General features: G+C 41.9%; 1 non-coding gene across 1 annotated transcript; it reads right to left on the reverse strand.

Moving 5' to 3' along the window:
• Positions 1-2,514: 2,514 nt before the first annotated feature.
• On the reverse strand, positions 2,515-2,621 carry LOC136156758 (U6 spliceosomal RNA). Its single transcript, XR_010661241.1, has one exon. It is a non-coding gene; the product is annotated as a U6 spliceosomal RNA (small nuclear RNA).
• Positions 2,622-19,408: the final 16,787 nt, after the last annotated feature.

Genomic DNA, 19,408 nt, shown 5'->3' on the forward strand with positions numbered 1-19,408 from the left:
CAAGTCAGCAAGCCCCACAACTGCGGGAGCTTTCTCTTCCTTCCTTGCCTTAGGGCATTCATCCTTCCAGTGGCCAAAACCTCGGCACCGGGCACACTGGTTTGGCTGTAATGGGCCCAGGGCCTCCCTTGGGCTGGTTGAAGGACTGTCCTGTCCCTGGGGCAGATGAGGTTTTCCGGCGGGCCCGAGATAGACTTTCCCAGAGCAGCAGCTAGCACTGTAAGTCTCTTATCTGTTCTCTTTCATTCCCTCCGGCTCTCTGGCAGAGTGCAGTCTCTGCTTAATTCCAACGTCTCCCTCCCCTTCTTGTCAGTACTCACCAGGAGAGGCGGGTATAGCTTGGGCGGTTCGGTTGGAGTCGGATCCTGGAAGTGTTTGCCAGAGGCTTCTGTCACCGGGATTGGAGCCTGCCCAAACGGCGGCTCTACGAACTCCGGGAAAGCTGGCGGAGGAGCAGTGGCTGTTGCAGAAACTTCACCTGGTCCTGGGTCAGGCATTAAGGCGGCCTCTGGTCCTGGTGAAGCACTGGGAGGCAGGCGCGTCATTATCCAGAATGGGGGAGGGGTCAGGTCATCCCCGTCCAAATCCTGCAGAATTTCCTTTTTATCATCAGTCAATTTTTGTGCCATTAATTTTTTCCCTTTCCCTTCTGGATACAGAACCTTGTCCAAGTAGGAGGGTCTCAAGCTAACCCTAGCCATGAGTCAATATATGGATATCGATCCAGGTGTCCTGGCTCTCCTGTGACTAACTGTATAGATTACTTCCACAATTTTTAAGTTCATGGTGTTCTCTGGTGGCCATCCTGCTCCCAAAGGGGTCCATTCGACCTTACAGAGTATGTGGAGGCAGTTAGGCTTCATCTTCACCCCATAGTCTCCTCCTAATCCTTTCTTTAAATTTTTCACTCCAATACAGTTGCCTTAGATTCACTTCCCCCCATCTTGCTTACCTTCTCCGACCTTCTTCTACTTTTCCTTTTCATTCTGTCTACGAAGTTCTCAGTACCCTATGTATTTCTCATATTTCCACTCAGTGACACTTAAATTGTCATTCTGCCTCCTTCCTAATTGGGGAGAGAAGAGCCTTACCTGCCAGACCCCAGAGGGAGAAGGGGGTTCGGCGTGTCTTCACCTGCCGGTCAGCATAGCTGAACCAGAACATCACATGGTCCGAGACTGTTTCTCCTTTAAAGTCCATTCTGCCTTGGTGGGCTTGATCAGGTGCGGATGAAAACACAGACGGGTTAAATATCTCATGTCCCAGGCCATCTCCGGAAAAGCCAATTCATACTCACTTCTGTATCCCCCTCCTAGCCTAACAATTCCGAGGGGGTCAAGAATTTCACAGCAGACAGGACACCTCCAGGGGGAGGGCAGAATACGAGCATACAAGGACCAGTTTCCTATCCTAAAATTCCCCTGGTGATCGCTTGGTAATAATTTTCCCTGAGACGGCATGGACACACCTCCTAAATGACCATCACAAATTTCCTTCCTAAACCCTAGCATGCTCGTCAACCTGTGTACCAAGCAATCGCCGCCTACCTATTCCAGGCTCCTGTGGGTTCCCACTCCTTCTAGTCCCTCCCAGGGGGGGGGGGGGCCCTCTTCCACCCTAATGGGTGGGTTCCTCCTCCCCTGAGCGCTCGGTTCCCCTGCTGCTGTCCATTACCTGCTGACGTGAAAGATCCTGGCGTTGAAAAGCAGAATCCTTCCAGAGGGGCAAGGCGCCTTCCCCCCTCTAGGAGATTCAAGCTACAAAGCCTCGGGGTGGCCTCAAATGAGACCTGTCTCCTCAAAGTGAGGAGCTTCCCGGCCAATGCACCGAATGTTGTAGCCATGCTTTCCGGGAAACAAACTCACTCAGAAGCACAATGCAGATAGTGGAGTGCAGTTTATTACACCGGCAGGTCCAAGGCAGAGTCTCCTCTTAGCCAAGGACCCCGACCAGCATTTGTGAAAATCTTTTATACCCCATGTGTACGTGTCCAAACACACCACCCCAAATCCCTTGAGGCTTACAAAGGAAGGGTAAATACAATCACAATAACCCCATCATTCACGTGTTTTGTGTTCAAACAATTAATAATTAATAAGCCCGCAGTTACATTCTAACCAGTTAATAACCGATAAGCCTGTGATTACATTTCGATAGATACTGTCCGGAGGCAGGGGTGATTAGTGTCTGTTTTCTCTTCTTCAAGATTCCCCTGCCCAGAGGGAGGTCTTATCCTTCCATTGTCATTCCCACAGGTGCAAAGCACAGAGCTCAGAGACCACTGGAGAGGTGGCCGCGCACGATCAGCACAGACAGGCCTGAGATGGAGTCCAGGCCCTATGAATTCCTTCTTCACCATGAGACTATGAAACTGATACCCAAGTTCATCTAGTTTGGCAAAGGCCCTCAAATTCCTCTTATTTCTCTGATTCATGCCATCACTATGTCTCTGACTTGAGAATTTCTTGCTTTCTTTGCAGCTCAACAGTGTTTGTTTGCTTTCATTTTTTCATTCTTTAATTGGAAGTCTTCTTTAATTTTCATATCATCCTTACACAGAGGGCATGCTAACCTTCTCTGTATCATTCCAATTCTAGCATTTGTGCTGCTGAAGAGAGTACTCAACAATGCTCTTAATAAAATATTTTAAAGTTTTTATCTAGCATTTTAGTTTTTTTTTTTTTTTTTCATTTATTTTTACTAGTTGGAGACTAATTACTTACAATATTGTAGTGGTTTTTGCCATACATTTACATGAATCAGCCATGGGTTTACATGTGTTCCCCATCCTGAACCCCCCTCCCACCTCCCTCCCCATCCCATCCCTCTGGGTCATCCCAGTGCACCAGCCCCAAGCACTTGTCTCATGCATCTGAGAGGGTAACAGGCAGGAAAGCCTGGGGTCTCCAAATGGAGGGAAGAGGCTGCAAGTGCCAGACATTTTTATCTCTCTTAAGTGGCAGGAAGAAACAAACCAGCGATATGTTTTTCCCTCTCAAAACAAATTTAAAAGGAGGTTTCTCTTAAAATGCTGTGCTGCCATGACACCTGGTCTCACCTAAAGCTAACAACTCTCAAACCTTGAGTTAACCAATACATTTCTTTTTCTTATGGAAATATTGTCTTAAGCTATGTTAATGTACCCCAGACTCTATCTTCAAGTTGGTTCCTCCAAACGGCCTAATTTACTGACTCAGGTATTGTTCCCCTAATCTATGTAAACGAAACTATTTGTTGGTATTCTGCCCTTCTACAAGATTCACGTCAATCGTTTTATGGCCAGGGATGAATTATCTGGTGCCATTCTAAATTTTATGACATTCTCTTCTTTTCATTAACAGACTGTGAGTGACTATATAACACAGCTAAAGACTAGGAGTGGGGTACTCTTTTGCCCCCTTCTAATGCCTATGTCAGAAGCTTTCCCTATCTCTTTTATACTTTAATAAAACTTTATTACACAGAAGCTCTGAGTGATCCAGCATCGTCTCTGGCCCGGAGGCCAAGAATCCCGGCGTCTTATCGTTTAGCAACAACCTTTCACATCCAATCTGGACTGGCGACCTGTTTCACACTTGATAATATACATGTTTTGATGCTGTTCTCTCAGATCATCCCACCCTCGCCTTCTCCCATAGAGTCCAAAAGTCTGTTCTATACATCTGTGTCTCTTTTTCTGTCTTGCATATAGGGTTATCATTACCATCTTTCTAAATTCCATATATATGCGTTAGTATACTGTATTGGTGTTTTTCTTTCTGGCTTACTTCACTCTGTATAATGGGCTCCAGTTTCATCCATCTCATTAGAACTGATTCAAATGTATTCTTTTTAATGCCTGAGTAATATTCCATTGTGTATATGTACCACAGCATTCTCATCCATTCGTCTGCTGATGGGCATCTAGGTTGCTTCCATGTCCTGGCTATTATAAACGGTGCTGTGATGAAAATTGGGGTACACGTGTCTCTTTCAGTTCTGGTTTCCTTGGTGTGTATGCCCAGGAGTGGGATTGCTGGGTCATATGGCAGTTCTATTTCCAGTATTTTAAGGAATCTCCACACTGTTCTCCATAGTGGCTGTACTAGTTTGCATTCCCACCAACAGTGTAAGAGGGTTACCTTCTCCCCACACCCTCTCCAGGATTTATTGCTTGTAGTCTTCTGAATAACAGCCATCCTGACTGGCATGTAATGGTACCTCATTGTGGTTTTGATTTGCATTTCTCTGATAATGAGTGATGTTGAGCATCTTTTCATGTGTTTGTTAGCCATCCGTATGTCTTCTTTGGAGAATTGTCTGTTTAGTTCTTTGGCCCATTTTTGATTGGGTCATTTATTTTTCTGGAATTGAGTTGCAGGAGTTGCTTGTATATTTTGAGATTAATCCTTTGTCTGTTGCTTCATTTGCTATTATTTTCTCCCATTCTGAAGGCTGTCTTTTCATCTTGCTTATAGTTTCCTTTGTTGTGCAAAAGCTTTTAAGTTTAATTAGGTCCCATTTGTTTATTTTTGCTTTTATTTCCGATATTCTGGGAGGTGGGTCATAGAGGATTCTGCTGTGATTTATGTCAGAGAGTGTTTTGCCTATGTTCTCCTCTAGGAGTTTTATAGTTTCTGGTCTTACATTTAGATCTTTAATCCATGTTGAGTTTATTTTTGTGTATGGTGTTAGAAAGTGTTCTAGTTTCATTCCTTTATAAGTGGTTGATCAGTTTTCTCAGCACCACTTGTTAAAGAGATTGTCTTTTTTCCATTGTATAGTCTTGCCTCCTTTGTCAAAGATAAGGTGTCCATAGGTATGTGGATTTATCTCTGGGCTTTCTATTTTGCTCCATTGATCTATATTTGTCTTTGTGCCAGTACCATACTGTCTTGATGACTGTGGCTTTGTAGTACAGCCTGAAGTCAGGCAGATTGATTCCTCCAGTTCGATTCCTCTTTCTAAAGATTGCTTTGGCTATTCAAAGTTTTTTGTATTTCCATACAAATGGTGAAATTATTTGTTCTAGTTCTGTGAAAAATACCGTTGGTAGCTCGATAGGGATTGCATTGAATGTATAGATTTCATTTGGTAGTATAGTCATTTTCACAATATTGATTCTTCCAATCCATGAACACACTATATTTCTCCATCTATTTGTGTCCTCTTTGATTTCTTTCATCAGTGTTTTATAGTTTTCTATGTGTAGATCTTTCCTTTCTTTAGGTAGATATACTCCTAAATATTTTATTCTTTTTGTTGCAATGGTGAATGGTATTGTTTCCTTAATTGCTCTTTCTGTTTTCTTATTGTTAGTATATAGGAATGAAAGGGATTTCTGTGTGTTAATTTTGTATCCTGCAACTTTACTATATTCAATGATTAGCTCTAGCAATTTTCTGGTAGAGTCTTTAGTGTTTTCTATGTACAGGTTCATGTCATCTGCAAAGAGTGAGAGTTTTACTTCTTCTTTTCCTATCTGGATTCCTTCTATTTCTTTTTCTGCTCTGATTGCTGTGGCCAAAACTTCCAAAACTATGTTGAATAGTAGTGGTGAGAGTGGGCACCGTTGTCTTGTTCCTGACTTAGGGGAAATGTTTTCAGTTTTTCACCATTAAGGATAATGTGTGCTGTGGGTTTGTCATATATAGCTTTTATTATGTTGAGGTATGTTCCTTCTATTCCTGCTTTCTGGAGAGTTTTAATCATAAATGGATGTTGAATTTTGTCAAGGGCTTTTTCTGCATCTATTGAGACAATCATATGGTTTTTATCTTTCAATTTGTTAATGTAGTATATTACATGGATTGACTTGCAGATGTTAAAGAATTCTTGCATTCCTGGGATAAAGCCCACGTGGTCAAGATGGATGATCTTTTTAATATGTTGTTGGATTCTGCTTGCTAGAATTTTGCTAAGGATTTTTGCATCTATGTTCATCGGTGATATTAGCCTGTAGTTTTCTTTTTTGTGTGGCATCTTTGTCTGGTTTTGGAATTAGGGTGATGGTGGCCTCATAGAATGAGTTTGTAAGTTTACCTTCTTCTGCAATTTTCTGGAAGAGTTTGAGTAAGATAGGTGTTAGCTCTTCTCTAAATTTTTGGTAGAACTCAACTATGAAGCCGTTTGGTCCTGGGCTTTTGTTTGCTGGAAGATTTCTGATTACAGTTTCGATTTCCATGCTTGTGACGGGTCTGTTAAGATCTTCTATTTCTTCCTGGTTCAGTTTTGGAAAGTTATACTTTTCTAAGAATTTGTCCATTTCTTCCAAGTTGTCCATTTTATTGGCATAGAGCTGCTGGTAGTAGTCTCTTATGATCCTTTGTATTTCAGTGTTGTCTGTTGTGATCTCTCCATTTTCATTTCTAGTTTTGTTGATTTGGTTCTTCTCCCTTTGTTTCTTAATGAGTCTTGCTAATGGTTTGTCAATTTTGTTTATCTTTTGAAAAAAACAGATTTTAGCTTTGTTGATTTTGGCTATGGTCTCTTTTGTTTCTTTTGCATTTATTTCTGCCCTAATTTTTAAGATTTCTTTCCTTCTGCTAACCCTGGGGTTCTTCATTTCTTCCTTCTCTAGTTGCTTTAGGTGTAGAGTTAGGTTAATTATTTGACTTTTTTCTTGTTTCTTGAGGTAAGCCTGTATTGCTATGAATCTTCCCCTTAGCACTGCTTTTACAGTGTCCCATAGGTTTGGGGTTGTTGTGTTTTCATTTTCATTCGTTTCTATGCATATTTTGACTTCTTTTTTATTTCTTCTGATTTGTTGTTTATTCAGAAGCGTGTTATTTAGCCTCCTTATGTTGAAATTTTTAATAGTTTTTTTCCTGTAATTGAGATCTAATCTTACTGCATTGTGGTCAGAAAAGAGGACTGGAATGATTTCAATTTTTTTGAATTTACCAAGGCTAGATTTTTGGCCCAGGAAGTGATCTATTCTGGAAAAGGTTCCATGTGCACTTGAGAAAAAGGTGAAATTGATTGTTTGGGGGTAAAATGTCCTATAGATATCAATTAGGTCTAGCTGGTCCATTGTGTCATGTAAAGTTTGTGTTTTCCTGTTAATTTTCTGTTTAGTTGATCTATCCATAGGTGTGAGTGGGGTATTAAAGTCTCCCACTATTATTGTGGTATTGCTAATTTCCCCTTTCATACTCGTTAGCATTTGCTTACGTATTACGGTGCTCCTATGTTGGGTGCATATATATTTATAATTGTTATATCTTCTTCTTGGATTGATCCTTTGATCATTATGTAGTGTCCTTCTTTGTCTCTTTTCACAGCCTTTATTTCAAAGTCTATTTTATCTGATATGAGTATTGCGACTCCTGCTTTCTTTTGGTCTCCTTTTGCGTGAAATATTTTTTTTTTCCAGCCCTTCACTTTCAGTCTGTATGTGTCCCTTGTTTTGAAGTGGGTCTCTTGTAGACAGCATATATAGGGGTCTTGCTTTTTTATCCATTCAGCCATTCTTTATCTTTTGGTTGGGGCATTCAACCCATTTACATTTAAGGTAATTATTGATAGGTATGGTCCTGTTGCCATTTACTTCGTTATTTTGGGTTCATGTTTATACCCCCTTTCTGTGTTTCCTATCTAGAGAAGATCCTTTAGCATTTGTTGAAGAGCTGGTTTGGTGGTGCTGAATTCTCTCAGCTTTTTCTTGTCTGTAAAGCTTTTGAATTCTCTTTCATATCTGAATAAGATCCTTGCTGGGTACAGTAATCTGGGTTGTAGGTTATTCTCTTTCATTGCTTTCAGTATGTCCTGCCATTCCCTTCTGGCCTGAAGAGTTTCTATTGATAGATCAGCTGTTATCCTTATGGGAATCCCTTTGTGTGTTATTTGTTGTTTCTCCCTTGCTGTTTTTAATATTTGTTCTTTGTGTTTGATCTTTTAAAATTTGATTAATATGTGTCTTGGGGTGTTTCACCTTGGGTTTATCCTGTTTGGGAGTCTCTGGGTTTCTTGAACCTGTGTGACTATTTCTTTCCCCATTTTAGGGAAGTTTTCAGCTATTATCTCCTCGAGTATTTTCTCACGGCCTTTCTTTTTGTCTTCTTCTTCTGGGACTCCTATTATTCGAATGCTGGGGCATTTCACATTGTCCCAGAGGTCCCTGAAGTTGTCCTCATTTCTTTTGATTCTTTTTTCTTTTATCCTCTCTGCATTTATTTCCACCATTTTATCTTCTACCTCACTTATCCTATCTTCTGCCTCCATTATTCTAATGTCGGTTCCCTCCAGAGTGTTTTTAATCTCATTTATTGCATTATTCATTTTTAATTGACTCTTTTTTATTTCTTCTAGGTTTTGTTAATCATTTCTTACATCTTCTCAATCCTTGTTTCCAGGCTATTTATCTGTAAGTCCATTTTGTTTTCAAGATTTTGGATCAGTTTTATTATCATTATTCTAAATTCTTTTTCAGGTAGATTCCCTATCTCCTCCTCTTTTGTTTGGCTTGGTGGGCATTTTTCATGTTCCTTTACCTCCTGGGTATTTCTCTGCCTTTTCATCTTGTTTAGATTGCTGTTTGGGGGTGGCCTTTCTGTGTTCTGGTGGTCTGTGGTTCCTTTTCATTGTGAAGTTTTCTCCCAGTGGGTGGGGTTGGACGATTGGCTTGTCAAACTTTCCTGGTTACGGAAGCTTGCATTGGTGTTCTGGTGTATGGAGCTGGATTTCTTCTCTCTGGATTGCAATGGAGTGTCCAGTAGTGAGTTTTGAGATGGGTCTATGAGTTTGGTGTAACTTTGGGCAGCCTGTATATTGACGCTCAGGGTTATGTTCCTGCATTGCTGGAGAATTTGCGTAGTATGTCTTGCTCTGGAACTTATTGGCTCTTGGGTGGTGGTTGGTTTCAGTGTAGCTATGGAGGCTTTTGGATGATCTCTTATTAGTTAATGTTCCATGTAGTCAGGAGTTCTCTGGTGTTCTCAGGTTTTGGGCTAAGTCTCCTGCCTCTCGACTTCAGCCTTATTCTTCCAGTAGTCTCAAGACTTCTTCAACTATACTGCACTTATAATAAAACTTCTAGGTTAATGGTGAAAAGATTCTCCACAGTGAGAGACACCCAGAGAGGTTCACAGAGGTACATGAAGAAGAGGAGAGGGAATAAGGAGATAGAGATGAGCAGGAGGATGAAAAGGGGAACTCAAGAGGAGAGAGACAGATCTAGGCAGTACTGTGTTCCCTAAGTGTTCTCCGTAGCCCAGAGCACCCACAGAGATCCACAGAATTGGATTGAGAAGAGAAGGGGGAGAGAGGAATTAGAGGTGGTCTGGGGGAGAAAAAGGAGAGTCAAAAGGGGGAGAGAGTAATCATGACACTCCTGAGTAAAAATGGGTACTGAATATTGGATTCTTAAATGTCCAAAATTGATATAAAATATTAAAAAACAAAGATTAAAAATCTAGAGTAGAGGTTAGACTCTTAAAAATACAATATTAAAAAGAAAAACACAAAAATTTAAGAAATATATATGAAGTTTGCTTTAAAATTAGGAAATTAAGGTCTTTTTTTTGGCAAGGTTATAGTGGGTTATGAAAATGAAAATTAAGGAGTAATAGAGGAGTAAAAAAAAGTAAAATGTGGGATGTTTCGAGAGAACAGCATCGAAACATGTATATTATCCATGGTGAAACAGATCACCAGCCCAGGTTGGATGCATGAGACAAGCACTCGAGCCTGGTGCACTTGGAAGACCCAGAGGGATCAGGTAGAGAGGGAGGTGGGAGGAGGGATCGGGATGGGGAAGACATGTAAATCCATGGCTGATTCAAGTCAATGTATGACAAAACCCGCTTCAATACTGTAAAGTAATTAGCTTCTAACTAATAAAAATAAATGGAAAAAAAAGGAAAAAAGGAAAAAATTTTAATGAAAAATAATAATAATAGTAAAATATATCTAGGAATTTCTCTGGAGCTGTTGTGGGCAGTGTGGGTTTGGTTCCGTTTCAGATAGCTCCTTGTTCCAGCTTACCCTTCTCAATATCTGTAGGCCCCTTCCAGTGTAGTCGGTGTTAACTACAGGGATTTTTATCTGTTGCACCTGTCACTTCTGAAGCGGTTCCCTTTGTTTATTTGATTTCTGTTTGCAGGTCTCTTCAGTGTCTAATTTCTGCCCTGACACAAGTGGGTGGAGATGGTCTCTTTTTTAGGTTCTCTTGTTCAGTCGTGCTGTGTGAAGGGAAGGGCACTGCAGACAAATATCACTGGCGTATGTGGGGAGCACTCGCAGTGTTCCAGCCACACTGGGTTTGCCCCCGCTCACAGCTTGTGTGCCTTCCCTGTCTACACTGCTCAGGCTCCAGGTTGCTCTCCAGGGAGCGGTCCCTGAGTTGCATGCACTTCCCAGGCCTAAGCCGCTCAGGTTCAGGTTTTCGGTACTCCACAAAGACGCAGACAGGGTTGGGCCTGGGTTTTGTGCCTTCCCTGAGCAGCTCAGGTACCCAGGAGCTTGACGAGCGCACTATCCCCAGGTGCGGCGCGCCTTATCCCCTCCGCGGTCCCAGTCTCAGTTTCCGTGAGCGCCGGTCTGGTGCGCCTTGTGTCTCTTCTGGGGAGTTGGTCTCTAGCTGCGACCCTCCCAGCGGATGTCAACCATCCAGAATCTCAGGAAGTCTTTGGTTAGAAACTGGAAACCTGTTTGCAGTTTGGTAGGGGATGCCATCTCTGGGGCCGTGTTTGCCCCTTTCCCCTCCCCCCTGCCTCCTGCCTCAGGCAGGAGATGGGCCTTTCCGCAGCCGGCTAGTCTTCCCTGGAATTGCTCAGTCCTTCCTTTGTTCTGCGAGCAGGCCGGCAGTGTCCTTGGTTAGCGCTTTCCACCAGTTAATTTTCTCTCTCTTGCTATCCTACAGTTTAAGTTGCTATCTCACGTTAGCTCCCTCCGATTGCCCTCAGGGCATTCAGGCCTGCTCCTTACCATAAGCAATGCTGCCCGCTCCTCTCCGTTCAGCCCCCACTTGCTGGTGGTGGATGTGAGCGCCTGGGGTACTTTTCTGCTGGGAGTTGCTTTTAAGCATGTAATCTGTGGGTTTTATTTTTCCTCCCAGTTAGGTTGCCCACCAAGATTCGAAAACTTCCCCCAGACCCGCCAGTGACAGGGTTTCCTGGTGTTTGGAAACTTCCTCTATTAGGACTCCCTTCCTGGGATGGGTCTCTATCCCTAACTCTTTTGTCTCTCTTTTTATCTTTTATATTTTGTCCTACCTCCTTTCAAAGAGAATGGACTGCTTTTCTGGGTGCCTGATGTCCTCTGCTAGCGATCAGAAGTTGTTTTGTGGAGTTTGCTCAGCATTCAAATGTCTTTTCGATGAATTTGTAGGGGAGAAAGTGGTCTCCCCATCCTATTCCTCTGCCATCTTAGCTCTTCCTCCCGTTTTAGTTATTTAAAATGGAAAGTTTAGTCTAGTAATACTGCCATTGTCTTATCAGAAACAGAAATTCTCTTTTTCTTTTTGAATCAATTTGGATGATTTCTGCTATTTTAGAAAATTATCTCTACCACTTACATTTTAAAAGTTGTTTGACCTATTTTTTTTAAAACCATATTTCCTCAAGGGCTTTATATCTGTGGTTATGGCCCAATTTTTATGTGTAGTTAATTTTTGCCTTTTCCATCTCTTATTTCTAACATGATCAGGTCAATATAATGAATAAAGACAAATAATTGATTAAAAAAGACAAACAGTGATAAAGGAAAATTTGATAAGATCTTTGAAATTTCTGTGTGTTATGGAGGTACACACAAGAGACATTTTGGCAAGATTTAAATGGGAAGAATTTAAATGTATGTAAAACTCTCATGCTTGGTAAAACCTCAAATAGATTGTGATGCCAAAAGCTCAGCATCTGTGCATCGGTGTCGAACAGAATCTCAAAGACAGAGTTTTGAGTGAAGTAGAAAATACATATCACGTAAGGCCTAATAACCATAATAAGGTGCAAAAGGGGACACAGCAGATACAATTTTTGTCACCAAAAATCTATGTCCCAACATGGGAGGATTTGATGAGGAGTTCTATAGCAAGGGTGCAAGAATGAAGGCTGCTGATAAGATAAGAGCAGGGGAGTGCAGGGCCTCCACTCCGCTAATCTTGTCTCAGGTAATCTTGAACAGCTTCTCTGCTTCTTTTAATGTAACTTCAGGTGGTCTTTCTCTGATAAGAAGAATCAGTTTGGTGGAATCAGTCCAGTTCAATTGCTCAGTCATATCCAACTCTTTGAGAACCCATGGACTGCAGCATACCAGGCATTCCCGTCTATCCCCAACTCCCTTAGCTTGCTCAAACTTACGTCCATTGCATCGGTGATGCCATCCAGCCATCTCATCCTCTGTCGTCCCCTTCTCCTGCCTTCAACCTTTCCCAGCATCAGGGTCTTTTCTAATGAGTGGGATATGCCCATCAGGTGGCCAAAGCTTCAGCTTCAGCATCAGTCCTTCCAATGAATATTCAGGACTGGTTTCCTTTAGGATTGACTGGTTTGATCTCCTTGCAGTCCATAGGACTCTCAAGAGTCTTCTCCAAAACAGAGTTCAAAAGCATCAATTCTTTGGTGCTCAACTTTCTTTATGGTAAGAAGAACGCTGACATGTAAAAGAGCTTAACAACATTGTTACCTGTATACATTAAGGTGGAATCAGAACCCTGCCTTAAGCCTGCACTTCCTGTTTCCTGGCTGCCCCCTCCCTTCTCTTTGCCTCCCTTCCCTTCCCAGATTCATTCAGTCAGTCAGTTCAGTCACTCAGTCATGTCTGACTCTTTGCAACCCCATGGCCTGCAGCATGCCAGGCCTCCTTGTCCATCGCCAACTCCCAGAGCCTACTCAAACTCATGTCCATTGAGTCGGTGATGCCATTCAACCATCTCATCTTATGTCATCTCCTTCTCTTCCTGCCTTCAATCTTTCCTAGCATCAGGGTCTTTTCAAATGAGTCAGTTCTTCACATCAAATGGCCAAAGTATTGGAGTTTCATCTTCAACATCAGCCCTTCAGATGAATATTCAGGACTGATTTCCTTTTGGATTGACTGGTTGGATCTCCTTGCAGTTCAAGGGACTCTCAAGAATCTTCTCGAACACTTCAGTTCAAAGGCATCAATTCCTCAGCAATCAGCTTTCTTTACAGTCTAACTCTCACACCCATACATGACTACTGGAACAACCATAGCCTTGACTAGATGAACCTTTGTTGTCAAAGTAATGTCTCTGCTTTTTCATATGCTGTCTAGGTTGGTCATAACTTTCTTTCAAGGAGTAAGCATCTTTTAATTTCATGGCTGCAGTCACCATCTGAGGTGATTTTAGAGTCCCCAAAAATAAAGTCAGCCACTGTTTCCACTGTTTCCCCATCTATTTGCCATGAATTGATGGGACCAGATGCCATGCTCTTAGTTTCCTGAAAGTTGAGCTATAAACCAAATTTTTTCACTCTTCTCTTTCACTTTCATTAAGAAGATTTTTACTTCTTCTTCACTTTCTGTCGTAAGAGTGGTGTCATCTGCATATCTGAGGTTATCGATATTTCTCTGGGCAATCTTGATTCCAATGTGTGCTTCATCCAGTCCAGGGTTTCTCATGATGTACTCTGCATATAAGTTAAATAAGCAGGGTGACAATATACTGTCTTGACGTACTCCTTTCCCGATTTGGAACCAGTGTGCTTTTCCATGTCTGGTTCTAACCGATGCTTCCTGACCTGCATACACATTTCTCAAGAGGAAGGTCAGGTGGTCTGGTATTCCCATCTCTTTCAGAATTTTCCAGTTTGTTGTGATCCACACAGTCAAAGACTTTGGCATAGTCAATAAAGCAGAAATAGATGTTTTTCTGGAACTCTCTTGCTTTTCAATGATCCAACAGATGTTGGCAATTTGATCTCTGGTTCCTCTGCCTTTTCTAAAACCAGCTTGAACATCTGGAAGTTCATGGTTCACATACTGTTGAAGCCTGACTTGGAGAATTTTGAGCATTACTTTACTAGCGTGTGAGATGAGTGCAATTGTATGGTCGTTTGAGCATTCTTAGGCATTGCCTTTCTTAGGGATTGTAATGAAAACTGACCTTTTCCAGTCCTGTGGTCACTGCTGAGTTTTCCAAATTTGCTGGCATATTGAGTGCAGCACTATCACAGCATCATCTTTTAGGATTTGAAATAATAGCTCAACTGGAATTCCATCACCACCACTACCTTTGTTTGTAGTGATGCTTCCTAAGACCCACTTGACTTCACATTCCAGGGTGTCTGTCTCTAGGTGAGTGATCACACTATCATGGTTATCTGGGTCATGAAGATCTTTTTTGTTTAGTTCTTCTGTGTATTCTTGTCACCTCTTCTTAATATCTTTTGCTTCTGTCCTTTATTGAGCTCATCTTTGCATGAAATGTTCCCTGGTATCTCTAATTTTCTTGAAAAGATCTCTAGACTTTCCCATCGTATTATTTTCCTCTATCTCTTTGCACTAATCAGTGAGGAAGGCTTTCTTAACTCTCCTTGCTATTCTTTGGAACTCTGCATTCAAATGAGTATACCTTTCCTTTTCTCTGCTGCTTTTTGCTTCCCTTCTTTTCACAGCTATTTGTAAGGCCTCCTCAGAGAGCCATTTTGCTGTTTTGCATTTCTTTTTCTTGGGGATGGTCTTGATCACTGCCTCCTATAGAAAGCCATGGGCCTCCGTCCATAGTTCATCAGGCACTCTGTGTATCATATCTAGTTCATTAAATCTATTTCTCACTTCCCCTGTATAATCATAAGGGACTTGATTTTGGTCATAGCTGAATGGTCTAGTGGTTTTCCCTATTTTCTTCAATTTCAGTCTGAATTTGGCAATAAGGAATTCACGATCTGAGCCACAGCCACCTCCCCGTCTTGTTTTTGCTGACTGTATAGAGCTTCTCCATCTTTGCCTGCAAAGAATATAATCAATCTGATTTCAGTGTTGAGCATCTGGTGATGTCCATGTGTAAAGTCTTCTCTTGTGATGTTGGAAGACGGTGTTTGCTATGACCAGTGTGGTATCTTGGCAAAACTCTGTTAGCCTTTGCCATACTTCATTCTGTACTCCAAGACAAATTTGCCTGTTATTCCAGGTATCTCTTGACTTCCTACTTTTGCATTCCAGTCCCCTATAATGCAAAGTACATCTTTTTGGGGTGTTAATTCTAAAAGGTCTTGTAGGTCTTCATAGAACCGTTCAATTTCAGCTTCTTCAGCATTGCTGGTTGAGGCAAAGACTTGGATTACTATGATATTGGGTGGTTTGCCTTGGAAACGAACAGAAATCATTCTGTCATTTTTGAGATTATATCCCAAGTACTGCATTTCGGACACTTTTGTTGACTATGATGGCTACTTCATTTCTTCTAAGGGATTCTTGCCCACAGTAGTATGTATTATGGTCGTCTGAGTTAAATTCACCCATTCCAGTCCATTTTAGTTCACTGATTCCTTAAATGTCAGCGTTCACTCTTGCCATCTCTTTTTTAATCACTTCCAATTTGCCTTGATTCATGGACCTAACATTCCAGGTTCCTATATAGTATTGTTCTTTACTATACAATATTTTTCTTTACAATTGGACCTTGCTTCCATCATCAGTCAGAAACACAATTGGGTATTGTTTTTGCTTTGGCTCTGTCTCTTCATTCTTTCTGGAGTTATTCCTCCACTGATCTCCAGTGGCATATTGGGCACCTACTGATCTGAGGAGTTCATCTTTCTGTGTCCTATCATTTTGCCCTTTAATACTGTTCATGGGGTTCTCAAGGCAAGAATACTGAAGTGGTTTTCCATTCCCTTCTCCAGGTGACCATATTTTGTCAGAAATCTCTACCATGACCCGTCCATCTTGGGCAGCGCTACATAGCATGGCTTATAGTTTCATTGAGTTAGACAGGCTGTGGTTCATACGATTAGATTGGTTAGTTTTCTGGGATTGTGGTTTTCATTATTTCTGACCTCTGATGGAGAAGGATAAGAGGTTTATGGAAGCTTCCTGATGGGAGAGACTGACTGGGGGTGAAAGTTCAGTTCAGTTCAATACAGTCACTCAGTTGTGTCGGACTCTTTGTGACCCTATGAATCACAGCACGCCAGGCCTCCCTGTCCATCACCAACTCCCGGAGTTTCCTCAAATTCATGTCCATCGAGTCGGTGATGCCATCCAGCCATCTTATCCTCTGTCGTCCCCCTCCCCTTCTGCCCCCAATCCCTCCCAGCATCAGGTCTTTTCCAATGAGTCAACTCCTCGCATGAGGTGGCCAAAGTATTGGAGTTTCAGCTTCAACATCAATCCTTCCAATGAACATCCAGGATGGGTGTTCCCTTTAGGATGGGCTGATTGGATCTCCTTGCAATCCAAGGGACTCTCAAGAGTCTTCTCCAACACCACAGTTCAAAAGCATCAATTTTTTGGTGCTCAACTTTCTTCACAGTCCAACTCTCACATCCATACATGACCACTGGAAAAACCATAGCCTTGACCAGATGGACCTTTGTTGGCAAAGTAATGTCTCTGCTTTGTCATATGCTATCTAGGTTGGTCATAACTTTCCTTCCAAGGAGTAAGCGTCTTTTAATTTCATAGCTGCAATCACCATCTGCAGTGATTTTGGAGACCCCAAAAAATAGTCTGACACTATTTCCACTGTTTCCCCACCTATTTCCCATGAAGTGATGAGACAAGATGACATGATCTTAGTTTTCTGAATGTTGAACTTTAAGCCAACATTTTCCACTCTCCTCTTTCAATTTCATCAAGAGGCTTTTTAGTTTCTTTTCACTTTCTGCCATAAGGGTCATGTCATCTGCATATCTGAGGTTATCAATATGTCTCCCGGCAATCTTGACTCCAACTTGTGCTTCTTCCAGCCCAGCGTTTCCAAGACCTTTTAGAACTAACACCCAAAAAAGATGTTATTTTCATTATAGGGGACTGGAATGCAAAAGTAGGAAGTCAAGAAACACCTGGAGTAACAGGGAAATTTGGCCTTGGAGTGTGAAATGAAGCAGGGCAAAGTCTAATAAAGTTTTGCCAAGAGAACGCACTGGTCATAGCAAACATCCTCTTCCAACCATACAAGAGAAGACTCTGCATGTGGACATCACCAGATGCTCAACATTGAAATCAGATTGATTATATTCTTTGCAGCCAAAGATGGAGAAGCTCTATACAGTCAGCAAAAACAAGACGGGGAGCTGACTGTGACTCAGATCATGAAATCCTTATTGCCAAATTCAGACTTAAATTGAAGAAAGTAGGGATAACCACTAGACCATCCAGGTATGACCTAAATCAAATCCCTTGTAATTCTACAGTGGAAGTGAGAAATAGATTTAAGGGACTAGATCTGATAGAGTGCCTGATGAACTATGGATGGAGGTTCGTGACATTGAACAGGAGACAGGGATCAAGACCATCCCCAAGGAAAAGAAATGCAAAATAGCAAAATGGCTCTCTGAGGAGGCCTTACAAATAGCTGTGAAAAGAAGAGAAGCGAAAAGCAGTGGAGAAAAGGAAAGATATACTCATTTGAATGCAGAGTTCCAAAGAATAGCAAGGAGAGATAAGAAAGTCTTCCTCAGTGATCAGTGCAAAGAAATAGAGGAAAACAACAGAATGGGAAAGAGTAGAGATCTCTTCAAGAAAATTAGAGATACCAAGGGAACATTTCATGCAAAAATGGGCTCGATAAGGGACAGAAATGGTAGGGACCTAACAGAAGCAGAAGATATTAAGAAGAGGTGACAAGAATACACAGAAGAACTAAACAAAAAAGATCTTCATGACCCAGATAACCATGATAGTGTGATCACTCACCTAGAGCCAGACATCCTGGAATATGAAGTCAAGTGGGCCTTAGGAAGCATCACTACAAACAAAGCTACTGGAGGTGATGGAATTCCAGTTGAGCTATTTCAAATCCTAAAAGATGATGCTGTGATAGTGCTGCACTCAATATGCCAGCAAATTTGGAAAACTCAGCAGTGACCACAGGACTGGAAAAGGTCAGTTTTCATTCGAATCCCTAAGAAAGGCAACCCCAAAACATGCTCAAACTACCGCAAAATTGCATTCATGTCACACGCTAGCAAAGTAATGCTCAAAATTCTCCAAGCCAGGCTTCAGCAATATGTGAACTGTGAACTTCCAGATGTTCAAGCTGGTTTTAGAAAAGGCAGAGGAACCAGAGATCAAATTGCCAACATCTGCTGGATCATTGAAAAGCAAGAGAGTTCCAGAAAAACATCTATTTCTGCTTTATTGACTATGCCAAAGCCTTTGACTGTGTGGATCACAACAAACTGGAAAATTCTGAAAGAGATGGGAATACCAGACCACCTGACCTTCCTCTTGAGAAATGTGTATGCAGGTCAGGAAGCAAATGTTAGAACTGGATATGGAACAGCAGACTGGTTCCAGATAGGAAAAGGAGTATGCCAAGTGAGTGAAACCTGGGCCTTATTCTGATGGGCAGGGCCAGGCTCATTAAATCTAACCCAATTTTCTGTTGATGGGTGGAGCTGTGTTCTCTCCCTGCTGTTTATCTGGGGCCAAACTATGGTGGAGGTAATGAAGATAATGACGACCTCCTTCAAAAGATTCCATGCATATACTACTACACTCAGTGCCCCCAAACCTGCAGCAGGCCACCACCAACCCATGCCTCTGCTGGAGACTCCTAGACACTCACAGGCAAGTCTGGGTCAGTTTCTTGTGGGGTCACTCCTCCTTTCTCTTGGGCCCTGGTGCACACAAAGTTCTGTTTGTGCCCTCCAAGAGTCTGTTTCCCAGTCCTGTGTAAGATCTGGCAGCTCTGTGGTGGGGTTAATGGTGACCTCCTCTAAGAGGGCTTATGCCATACCCAAGATTAGCAGCTATTCCCAAATTAGCAACTATCTGAATCTTCCTTTTGGAACTCAGGGCTTCCCTGGTGGCTTAGATGGTAAAGAATCTGCCTGAAATGTGGTAGACCTGGGTTCGATCCTTGGATTGGGGAGATCCCCTAGAGAAAGAAATGGCAACCCACTCCAGTATTCTTGCCTGGGAAATCCCATTGACAGAGCAGCTGATGGGCTGTAGTCTACCAGGTCACAAAGAGTCATACATGCCCGAGTGAGTGATACTTTGGAACTCAGGGAAGATCATGGAGGCAGGAGTCAAGAAACAGGGACCGTTTTGTTCCTTTTTAATGGATAAGTAATAGTCTATTGTGTGTGTGTGTGTGTATATATACATATATACCACATTTTCTTTATTCATTTCTCTGCTAATGGACATTTAGGTTGCTTCCATGTCCTGGCTATTGTAAAAGTGCTGCAATAAACATTAGGGTGCATGTGTCTTTTGGAACTATGTTTTCCTCTGGATATATGCTAATAGTGGTATTGGTGTGTCATATGGTATTTCTATTTTTAGTTTTTTA

This window comes from Muntiacus reevesi, chromosome 1 (assembly GCF_963930625.1).
Source record: "Muntiacus reevesi chromosome 1, mMunRee1.1, whole genome shotgun sequence".
Lineage (NCBI taxonomy): Eukaryota > Metazoa > Chordata > Mammalia > Artiodactyla > Cervidae > Muntiacus > Muntiacus reevesi.